Consider the following 12,725-nt stretch of genomic DNA (forward strand, 5'->3'; position numbering starts at 1 on the left):
GATCAACTGTCCTCTGCATCCCCTCTCCTCCCAGGTTCCCCAAAACCATGCACCTGCAGCAAAATGCTCAGGGTTGGGGAAGAGGCACTGAGTACCATAGGACGGACTCTGTATCTGGATAAAACAAGCCTGCTGGTTTCCAGGTTCCCACACAGGAGCTCCCAGCTACAAGATTGAGATGACTCTCCATGTGGCTATGGAGGTGAGAGAACAGGAGTGTACCACTCCTCCAACACCCATTCCAGCCCACGTGTAGCAGCTGGCCCCAGGTACTGTCATGACTGAATAAACTCACCCCATCCTTTGAGTTGTATTTTCTCTGCTTTTTCATTCAGGACCTCCCTGTCCACTTATATCCCGGAACTGCTGTCCTGGTTATTTTCTGCCTTTTCTCTAGTTATTCCACAGCAGAGGATTTAGTTCTACCTGTCCTGTTCCACCATCTTCCCAGAAGCTCCCTTCCTTACCCTACAGACCTTTCCTCCCCAGCAAAGTTCTATTTCCTGCCTCCATGAGAGTCTCCTTTCTCCTCTGTCTGGCTTTCGATGTCTCCTAACACATTACATATTTTGTACCATAGGATTTGTACCATAGGATTCTGGGCTAAGGAATCTTGCACCAAACAAGGTGTTGTCTTTGACATTCTAGGGTGTCACCTCTCATTTATGCCCATGGGAATAGAGTACTTGACAATGGGAATGCCTCCCCTCTAGGCTTGATCATTTAGTCTCAACTGAGACCCACTGTGGCCATATATAAACCTTCTCTGCTTCTACAGCATATAGCTTTTATAGCCCTCAGGAAAGAGGAAATTAGAGGACAAAGGTATTCCCAGAAGCGCTCTTCTAGATTTCTGTCAAGTAGGGTAGACCCAACCTTGAGAGAATAGGTTCTGATATCTCCTGGGGAGAAGAATACAGGGGATGCCCGGCAACTTTACCCCCCATGTCCCCAAGACATTGGGCCAGCTGAATAGAGGGACTCATTGGAGTGTTTTCCTGGAATTCTTCCAGGCAAAGGCCAGGAAACACCCAGAAGCATAGATCCAGATATCTCTCAGAAAAGGTGCCCTAGAGATGCCTGGCAACTTTACTCTTCATGTTCCCAAGAGATGGTGCTGGTAGAGAGGAAAGTTCACCTCTGAATATACTGGGAAGCCAAAGAGTCACAGTGACACTAGTAAGGCTCCTCTGTATCTTTTCCAGAAATAAAAACAGGAAGTGCCAATACAATATAAGCTAGAAAATGGGAAAGCACAGCCCTCCAAGGGGACTCTGAATTATAATACCACCCTTCAGTCTGTAAAAGACAGGGAAAGTAATCAGAAATTCCTTATGCCCAGATGTAAATAACTCTCTATCAAAAGAGGGTCCTGAGAGGGACTTGATGCTTATGTTATGCCCATGTCTCAATTTCCATTAGAAGAAATTTTCTTAATGATCCCCTTTTAAAACTTGTTTACTAAAAGGCATGAGAAAATGTACAACCAAGCCAGTTAACTGTAATAAGCTAAAAGAGATCACTCAGGAGAAAGAGGAAAACCTGGCCATTTCCAGAAGTTAGTGGAAGCCCTAAAGAAATGTATTAATTAATGTAAGCCCAGAATCCTAGGAAGGTCAAATTTTGGTAGGCACCCATTTCACTAGTCAGCTTGCCCTGACATTTGGAGAAAGCTGCAAAAACTCACCACAGGCCCGCAAACTGCTATTACTGACCTGTTTCCTATTTAAAAATCGAGACAAGACTGAGGAGGAGGAGAAGGCAAAGAGAGGTAAGTAAAATACTAGGAAACAGGCAAAGCTTATTGCAGTCACTGTTAAACGTACCCTGTCCCCTCAAGGTCACCCCAATCATGGATCGAAGCCTCAAGGAACTTGCTTCAACTGTGGATCAGAGGATGACTAGCAAAGAGAATGCCAGAAAACTTGAGAAAACTCTCAGGCTCAGGAACCACCAGGGCCTTGTGTCCAAGTGCCATCAACATGGGCATAGGGCCAAGAACTTACTGTCTCCTGGAAAGGGGGTACAGGACAGCCCCTAGAGCCCTGCTTGTGGCAAATGAAGTGGACGAGGGGTGCCGGATGCTCTGTCTTCACATCTGCCATTAAGTTAGAGGAGCCTCAGGTAATACATAACGTGGCAGATAAGATTATCAATTTCTTAATTAATACTAGAGTCACTTACTCTGTCCTGAACAGCTATTCTGAACATACCTCCACTTGGACTTGCCTAGTTATGGGAGTTAGCGGTAAAAGCAAAAACTAAACCTCTGCTTTGTAGGATTAGGGACATTCTGGTGTCCTATCAATTTCTCAGAGTCCCTTAATGCATCAACCTGCTTCTACAGAGGGATCTTCTTCATTCTCTGGGAAGCCACTTTAAGACTAATAAACCCAGCTAGTGTTTACACCATTGTTTTCCCTGACACCTTTACTAAATTCAGGCCTGTCAGCATTTCAAAAGGGGAACCTAAGCAAATAAACCCATCTGTATGAGATGAAGGCATCCTGGGGCAAATCTCTGTCTTCATTCAGGTTCTCAATCCTAGACCTTGAAAACACATCTTTTTGGTATCCCTATTGACACTGACTCAATAAGCATTTGCTTATACTCTTTAAATATTTTTATGGAGATATCTTCATGCACCATACAGTCCATCCAAAGTATGCAATAAATGGCTCACAATATCATCACAGAGTTGTGTATTGATCACCTTGATCATTTTAGGAACATCTGTATCACTCAAAAAAAGAAATAAAAAGAAAAAAGAAATAACCCATACTTCCCATACCCCTTATCCCTCCCCCCTCATTGACCATTAGTATTGCAATCTAACCAATTGTTTGTACACTTTATTCCCCATCGTATTATTTACTTATTTTTTGTCCCTATTTTTCATTCATACGTCCATACCCTGGATGAACGGAGGGTCAGCCACAAGGTTTTCACAATTACACAGTCACACTGTAAAAGCCATATAGCTATATAATCATCTTCAAGAATCAAGGCTACTGGAACACAAGTCCCACAGTTTCAGATACTTCCCTATAGCCACTTCAATAAACCATAAAGTAAAAAGGGATATCTATATAATGCATAATAACCTCCAGCATAACATCTCAACTCTGAAATCTTTCAGCCACTGAAACTTAATTTTGTGTCATTTTTCTCTTACCCCTTTTGGTCAAGAAGTCTTTCTCAATCCCATGCTGCTAGGTCCCAGCTCATCCCCGGGAATCATACGCCAAGTTGTCAGGGAGATTTACACCCCTGAGAGTCATGTCCCACATAGAGGGGACAGCACTGAGTTCACCTGCCAAGTTTGCTTAGAGAGAGACACCACTCACAAAAGTGGTTCTCTGTGGGTGACTAATCATAACTATAGGTAGGCATAGCTTCTCCTTTGCAGGAATAAGTTTCTTAGGGGCAAGCCCCAAGATCGAGGGCTCAGTCTATTGAACTGGTTGTCCACAGTACTTGAGAGAATATCAGGAATTCCCCAGATGGGGAAGTTTAATATTTCCTCATTTAGCTGCAATCCCAAAGGGGACTTTGCAAATACATTTTTATTCTCTGCCCAAATTACTCTGGAATGCATCAAGGCATTACCCTAACCTCTACAAAGCAACAAGATCTTGCTCCGTATTCAAGATACCATGTAGCTATGATGTTCAAATACACTGACCATACAAGTTAAATTAAATAATGTGCTACCCATAATATAAATTTTACACTAAGTAATATCTCTTCCTTTCATATCACAAAAAGTTGAAGTTTTAAAATATACACCATATCATCCTTTGCCCTATATTCTGATTTAACTCAGTTCTATACAAATCAGGGTCATTCATGTTTTTAGTTGAAGTCTAATCACTTTCTCAACGTTTTAAACAGTTGCTGTATGGGGTAATGCTGACTTTCATAGCTTCCGAGTGCTAATTTTTGAGTTTCAGGTGTCATACAAATACCCAAAGTTCCAGGGAATTACTAGGTTTTATACACAACAGCTCAGCATCTCAGAATTTATAGGTAAAACTTGCAACACTGAAATATATGTGACTGCTCTAAGAGTTTACGAACTACGAAACTTTACAATACGCCCCAACCTGATAATGCAAATGCTTTCGACTTCAATTCTCTAAGTTTGTATATTATAGTCAGTCCGTACAAGGGAGACATGATACTATTTGTCTTTTTCTTTATGATGTTTCATTCAACATACTGTCCTCAGGGTTCATTTACCCAGTTGTATGCCTCACAATGTCATTCCTTCTTGCAACAGCTCAGTAACCCGCTGTATGTATACACATTTCCATTCTGCAGTCAATGTACTCTTAGGCCACCTCCATCCATTGCAAATCGCGAACAATGTCACCATAAACACCACTGTGCAAATGTCCATTCATAGCCTCACTCTTAGTTCCCCCAGGTATACACCTAGCAGCAAGGTTGCAGGATAATACAGCAACCCCACCCTTAGCGACTTGTAGAACCAACTGTACTGCCATCCAGAGGGGCTTCACCACTCTGCTTCCCTACCAACTGTGAATACGCAGCTTGGCTTTTTATTTTCTTGACAAAAGTTCTGTGAATTATAAAAGTGTTTGATTTTGAGGAGATCCCATTTATCTATTTCTACTTCCATTGCTTGGGCTTTTGGTGTAAGGCCTAGAACACCACATCCTACCACAAGATTCATAATATATTTCCCTACATTTTCTTCTGAAAGTCTTATGGTCTTAGCCCTAATGTTTAGGCCTGATCCATTTTGAGTTGATTTTATACAGGGTGAGAGATATGGGTCCTCTTTCCTTCTTTTAGATAACGGATACCCAGTTCTCCAAACACTATTTATTAAAAAGGCTGTGTTGTCCCAGCTGGGATGCACTGACTGCCTTATCAAAGATCAATTGTCTATACATAAGAAGATCTATTTCTGAACACTCGATTTGATTCCATTGGTCAGTATATATATTTTTATGCCCGTACCATGCTATTTTGACCACTGTAGCTTTGTAATATGCTTTAAAGTCAGGTAGTGTGAGAGCTCCCACTTCATTTTTCTTAACTGAAAATATTTTTGACTATCTTGGGCTCCCTGCCCTTACAAATAAATTTGGTTATTGGTTCCTCTATTTCTGCAAAGTAAGTGGTTGGAATTTTTTTTTTTTTTTTTTTTTTTCTGAGAGGGGAAGGGTGCATGGTCCAGGAATCAAACTTCAGTCTCCTGAATGAAAGGCAAGCATTCTACCACTGAACTACCAGTTGCTGGGATTTTAATTGGTATATATATAATTCAGTTTGGGTAGAACTAATATCGTAACTATATTTTGTCTTTCAATCCATGATCACAGTATATCCTTCAATTTATTTTGGTCTCCTTTGACTTCTTTTAGCAATTTCTTGTAGTTTTCTGTGTACAAGTCTTCTGTGTCATTAAATTAATTCATAAATATTTAAATATTTTGGTTGCTATTGTAAATTAAATTTTTTCTGGATTTCCTCTTCAGATGGCTCATTACTAGTGTATAGAAACATTATTCATTTTGGGGTTTGGCTCTTGTACCCTATCGTTTTGCTATACTCATTTATTAGCTCTAGAAGCTTTGAGGTAGATTTTTGAGGGTTTTCACATACAGTATCATCTCATCTGCAAAAAATGAGAGTTTTACCTTTTCCTTTCTCATTTGGATGGATTTTATTTCTTTTCTTTGTTTCATTGACTCGATGCATATTTATGATTGTTATGTCTTCTTGATGAATTGTTCTTTTATTAATACACAGTGCCCTTCTTTGTCTCTTTTAAGTGTTTTACATTTGATGTCTAATTTGCCAGATATTAGTATAGCTACCAGCACTCTTTTCTGGTTGTTGTTTGTGTGAAATATCTTTTTTCAGCCTTTCACTTTTAATCTGTCTTTGTACTTGGGTCTAAAGTGACTCTCTTGTAGACGGCATATAGATGGGTCTTGTTTTGAATCCATTTTGCCAGCCTCCTTCTTTTGATTTGGGAGTTTAATCCATTCACATTTAATATTATCACTGTAAAGGCAGTACCTTCTTGTATCATTTTGTCTTTTGGATTTTATATGTCATATCTAATTTTTTTTCTTTTAACCTTTACTGATAGTCTTCATTGCTACACTCTTTTCCAGACCTCTCTCTCGTCTTTTCCTATCTGCCTGTAGTACCTCCTTTAGTATTTCTTGTAGAGTCAGTCATTAGTCACAAACTCTCCCAATGATTGTCTGAAAATATTTTAAACACCCCCTCATTTCTGAAAACACTTTTTTCTGGGTATAGAATTCTTGGTTGGCATTTTTTCTCTTTCAGAATCTTAAAAATATCATACCTCAGCCTTCTCACCTTCATAGTTTCTGCTGAGAAATTCACACCTAGTCTTATCCAGTTTCCTTTGTATGTTATGGATTGCTTTTCTCTTGCTGCTTTCAAAATCCTCTCTTTGTCTTTGACATTTGATAATCTGATCAGTAAGTGTCTTGGAGCAGGTCTATTTGGATCTATTCTGTTTGGGGTACACCGCACTTCTTGGATCTATAATTTTTATGTCTTTAATGAGATATGGGAAATGTTCAGTGACTCCATTTTTCCCCCTTTTCCCTTCTCTTCTCCTTCTGGGACACTGATTACATGTATATTCATATGCCTCATGTTGTCATTTAATTCCCTGAGACCCACCTCATATTTTTCTATTCTTTCCCCTATCTGTTCTTTTGTGTATAGGATTTCAGATGTCCTGTAGTCTAGTTCACCAATCTTTTCTTCCACCTCTTCAAATATGCTGTTGTAGGTCTCATTGTTTTTTTCATGTTTTTTCATCTCTTCTATTGTGTCTTTCATTCCCATGAGTTCTGCCATTTTTTTTCAAACTTTTGATTTCTTCTTTATGTTTACCAATCACTTCTTTATATCCTTCATCTCTTTTGCCATATCTTTCCTCAAATTGCTGATTTGATTTTTGATGTGATTTTCCATGTCTGATCAAACATCCTCAATCAGTTGTTTCAACTCCTGTATCTCATTTGTAATGTTGGCTTATTCCTTTGATCAGGCCATATTCTTAATTTTCCTAGTATCACTCATTATCTTTTGCTGGTGTCTAGGCATTTGATTACCTTAATTAGTTTATTCTGGAAGCCATTATGACTTTTACCTACTGTTTTCTGGCTGGATGCCCATGTTTTCCATCTGTGTTTAGGCCTTCATTTCAAATTATTCTAGACCTCTAGCCTAACTTCTGTTTAAGTGATCAAAAATTTTCAGCTCCTGTTTGTCTGTTTCTTGTCCTGCCTGTACAGAACTGTTTTTTTCAGGAGGGTCTCCTCAGATACTATCAACCCCAGTCAAATTTTCCCAGACCACACAGGTCCACATGTCAGGAGGAGGGGGTAACCAGTATGAAGTTTTCCTGAGGATGAGACCCAGCAGGTTGTGAGACTTTCCTATGAAGTTTCTAGACTCTGTTTTACCTAACCTGCCCAGGATGTGACACTTGTTAGCCTGCAGCTTCCCATAAGCATAATGTAATGTGCTGCTTTTAATTCTCAGCAGCCTCTTCTTGCCAGTGGTTTGTCCAAAACAGAGGTTGAGATAATAGGCAGACTTAGGTTCTGTTTTCCAGGCCTTAGGGCCTGAATTTCCTGAAGGAGGGCAGCCACTTAAGCTGGGTCCCCTCTACCTTTTCATGGAAGACACACCCTATAAGGAATTATCCCCATTCACCTGGCTTGTTACTTTCTCTCTCAGACATGCCTTAATTCCACCCTTGCCTGGGGTACTGCTTAGGCCTGATAATGCTGGCAGTTCTATCCAGTGAGAATCTTGTGTGGGATCTCAGCAGTTCCACCCATTCCAGACTGATGTACAATGTGTGTCTGGTCACGACATCCCCCCAGCAGTTGTTCCATATGGTTCAAGACTAATTACCAGCTGCCCTGGAGGAAGAACTAAATTCTACATTTAATTATCCAACCATCTTGACCCCTCATCCCCATCTGCTTTTGAATGGCAGGGATTTAAGAATAAGATTCCCACCCAGCTCACTTAGACACTGCTGCCCCCAAGGTCTCTAAATAATCCCCACATCTTCAAGAAAGCTTTAGTAGCAGACTTTACCAAACTCCAAATGCCTCAAATGCATAATCTTGAAATATTTTAATTTTGTGAATGAACATATTCCTAGTATGAAAGTGAATTCTGTTTGTAGTCATTGCTGCCTACTAACCCTAGATGGATATAGAAAGTCATGGAAGGTTTGAGAAAATGAATTTGTTAAAATAGTGAAGACTGTTGGTCTATTCATAATGAAAGGTTTTTCTTAACCTTCTGAATACTCTTTCTAGGAGACACAAATTTTATTTAATATCAGAATAATAGCCTTGTTGATGTCTATGTTGACCTTATCGACCTTTATTTCAAAAGATAAGTATCTCAATCTTAAAGGAAAACTATTGCAAAGAAACTTTTCTTTCACCTTGTAAAAGTGAGGTGCTAAAACAATTTAACCTATTACATGGAGAGTGTATAGGAAATATTACGATGAGAGATTTTCTATTCTCTGTTAGCTAAATTTGCATGGGTGAAATGTTATTCACATATTTAGAGACTGTACAGAATTCCTAAAAACAATGTTTTCACTGTCAATGTTATATCTTGATACAGATCTATTTGTTAGATGTTGTTAGTCATGGTTTTAGTTATTCTTAGAAAAAAGTTACAGATCATAAAAACAACAAGATTTATTTGTCAGTTATAATACTTTGCTCTAAAACTTCCAAAAGTTAAATTCTCTGTAGCACTCTACCTAATTTAACCTAACTGGTCAGATTATTTAAACAACCCAATTCAAACTTATCTGACATGGAATTTAGAATAAAGAGTAAAATCTTAATCAGAAAATGAAAATATGTGCAAAGCCCCTTAAGAGACCAGACAAATATGTAGAATTATTAAACTTCCCCACCTGGGGAATTCTTGCTACTCTCTTAAGCAATAGGGGGTCCCAATTTAATCAGCCAAGCCCTCGATCTTGAGGAATGTCCTTACAAAACTTATTTTTATAATGGGAAAGCTAAGCCCACTTATAATTAAGGCCACAGAGTCAACCACAGAGAATATCTTCTGTTGCTCAGATACAGTCTCTTTCTAAGCCAAACTCTACAAATCTACTCACTGCCTCCCCGCTATGTGGGACAAGGGTGTAAGTCTCCCTAGCAACATCAGACATGACTCCCAAAGATGAGCCTGGCCCTGTATCAGGGGAAAATACGGAAATTTCAAACAAAGTTGAGAAGTAGTTTCAGAAGTTATTCTTAAGCAAATGGAAACTCTAGAATATAAAAATTCAATAACTGAAATGGATATATTTAAAATAGACTCAATATAGATGAATAGTGAATTGGAGGAGACATCAGAAGAAAATACCTATATTGAAGCATGGAGAGGAAAAAAAGATGGAAAATGCATCAAGAAGAAAATACATAAAATATAAAAAAGGAAAGAAAAAACTAAAACACACACAATTTAGAACCCGAGAAGACAAAGCACAAATACTCCAGGAGCAATAATTGAAATGGTAATAACTGAATGGTTTTCAAAACTATGACAGATATCCAGCTACAGAATCAAAAAGCAGGAAGAATCACACATGGGATAAAAACCAAGAAAACCACACCTACACATATCAAAGTACAGCTGCTGAAACCGAAAACAAAATTTTAAAGGGAACTAGAAAAAAAATTAGATTACCTTCAAAGAAGCAACCACAAAATTTCTTGATAAAATGAATCAAAGCTAAGATGGATTTGGGATATCTTCAAAATGTTAAAAGAAATCGTCAACCTAGAATTCTTTACCCAGCAAATATATCATTCAAAAATAAAGTAAAATAACATTTTCATACCAAAAAACTGAGATACTGTCACCATCAGGCCCAAACATAAGGAAATACTAAAGGACATTCTTCAGGCAACATGGAGATGTACAAAGGAATGAAGAGCAATAAAAGTCATAAATATACGGGTATACATAAATATTGATTACATAAAACAAAAAGAAGAATGGCTTTCGCTATTTAAAATGTACATAGAATTAAAATAAGCAACAAAGGTATTTTCTTAAGTTTCTATAGTCTCAGGAAAGACTGACTGTTCTATGCCCATGAGATAACAATTAACTACTAGAATCAGTTTTAAAACTGTTTAATGAGCAGTGTAACAACTATTTCACTTGTCACATATTTAAAAGCCAGCCAATCAATACACCCACAACTCTGAAATTCAGAAAATCATCGCGAATATCACTACAGTCACCATGATTCTGAAAGTCAGCCTTCAGTCACACCCAAGCAACCAAGCTTCTATAGCTAGCATCAACCCACTTTCACCTTTGAAAGGCAACAATCTCTGAATGCCAAACTTCCCAAAAATCCCATACATGGTAAGCAATAAGTACAAATCTTGTTTTTTTTTCTCATGGGCAGGCTCTGAGAATCGAACCAGGGTCTCAGCATGGCAAGCGGGAACTCTGCCTGCTGAGCCACCATGACCCACCCAGTTAAATCTTTTATTTAGTTCTCATGGATAAAATATTTACTATGTCCAGTCACTAAAAAAAAAAAAAAATGCTGGTGATAATAATCCTTATATTGCTAATTTTAACAATGATACTTTTTTTAGATAATACATAAATGAAGGAAAATGCCTTCATGCTAGAAAAAGAAAGTATAAATATTCTTTTCTTTTTTTACTTTGCACATTTTTAAAATTTATTTATTAATTAAAAAATCACAAACCAAATAAAACATCAACATATATAATCAGTTTCACAATATCATCACTTAGTTGCATACTCATCATTTCTTAGAACATTTGCATTAATTCAGAAAAAGAAATAAAAAGACAATAGAAAAAGAAATAAAACGAACACAGAAAAGAAAATACAAGATTATACCTACCATACCCCTTACCCCTCGCTTTCATTGATCACTAGCATTTCAAACTAAATTTATTTTAGCATTTGTTCCCCCTATTAAGTCCAAATATTCTTGAGAGTCACCACAGACTATCATCAAGGCTTCACCCAGAGACAATACACCTACGGTTTTGTAGTAGTCTGAAGCTGTTATGCACTCCAGAAAAGGCCATGGTTTTGTTTTTTGTTTTCCCATGGGCAGGCAGCAGGAATCAAACCGGGTCTCCAGCATGGCAGGCGAGAACTCTGTCACTGCACTACCATTGCCCACCCTACCATGTGCTTTTAATTCATCCCTGTGGGTAATCTGTGGGTGGGACTTTTTGGTTCAACTGAGATCTGACCCAGTCCATCCAAGGTGGGTCTTAATTGCTTTACTGAAGTCCTTTGTGAGAAGATAAAAGAGATAAATGCCCAAGGAGAGCTGAGAGAAACCCATGGGAAACTGAAGCTAAAAGCAAAGGAAGCTGGGAGTGAAGGACCAGCAGATACCTGCCATGTACCTTGTCCATGTGACAGAGGTGTCCCAGATGCCATCTGCCTTTCTTCATACAGGTATTGACTTGTCAATGCCTTACTTGGGATCTACATGGCCTTAGAACTATACATTTGCAAACTTATAAATCCCCATTGTAAAAGCCAACCCATTTTTGGTATGTTGCATTCCAGCAGCTTTAGCAAAGTAAAACAGGCTCCAATCACAATAATCTATCTCTAGTGTAGCTCTAGGTTCTTTTTCAATATATGGGAATCAGACTCTTCCATGCCACTCCAGGACTAAAGATAACAATTCTATAAGAATAACAATTAGGCTATTCCAAACGTATAACTCTCCAACATGCTCAGTGAACTCTCTTCTAACAAAGGACGCAAAGGTATAAAATCTTACCTTTTATACTGAGGATAATGATCCCTCCATAACTACCTTTCATAACTATCGTATACTTTCACAATTTATAATTATTGCCATCCGGAAATAAAAGCCACTTTAATCAAATACTTCAGATATACTCAGAATGGTAACATTAATATTTAAAATCAAGAAAATGGAGACTAAAGTTTTTCCATTTCACACACCTTTACTTCTTATTGCTATTTTTAAATACCAAATGCACTAAATTTAGCCCTGACATGGTTTTAAAACACTTTCTTACTGAATACCATTATTTTCAATCTGCTACTCAAGTTTATCTGATTTACACAAATGCTAAACATCATAGCAGTTCTAAAATATATAATTAGATAGTCACAGATCACTTAATTCATTCCATCAAAACAGGGATTTTTACCTTCTGTTTCACTTCCTTTTAAAAAAAATCTGATTTACTTTATTTCTCTAACAGAAAAAAAAAATTACTAGGATAAATTTACAGTGTACTTTCCCAATCAAAATCTTAAATGATCTCATTAACCACAAACTAATTCAAGCAGGAAAATACTTTTCTAAATGTAATTTAGTGAAATGTCTGACAACATACAATAACATCATATAGTAAATGGGTTACTATTCTACAGAATTACAAGTTATTTCACTGCTTATTATTCTTAGTCATTTAAAGATTAAAAGGTCAGTTTTGTCCTTATATATTATCCAAATAAATGAGCTGCATTGCTTATCTAAAGTAACAATTTTATAAATAGCTCCTTTATTAGGGTTAAAACATAACATAAAAAGGTTTTATTAAATAATACATTCCACTAAGGAAAACTCAAAAAAAAACTTTTTAATTATA

The 12,725-nt window shown here is 37.6% G+C and overlaps 1 protein-coding gene across 2 annotated transcripts in view; it reads right to left on the reverse strand.

Moving 5' to 3' along the window:
* STK3 (serine/threonine kinase 3) overlaps positions 1-12,725 on the reverse strand; it is a 413,585-nt gene that overhangs the window by 311,196 nt on the left and 89,664 nt on the right. The gene's annotated exons all lie outside the window — the stretch shown is intronic.

This window comes from Tamandua tetradactyla, chromosome 6 (assembly GCF_023851605.1).
Source record: "Tamandua tetradactyla isolate mTamTet1 chromosome 6, mTamTet1.pri, whole genome shotgun sequence".
NCBI classification, from domain to species: Eukaryota; Metazoa; Chordata; class Mammalia; order Pilosa; family Myrmecophagidae; genus Tamandua; species Tamandua tetradactyla.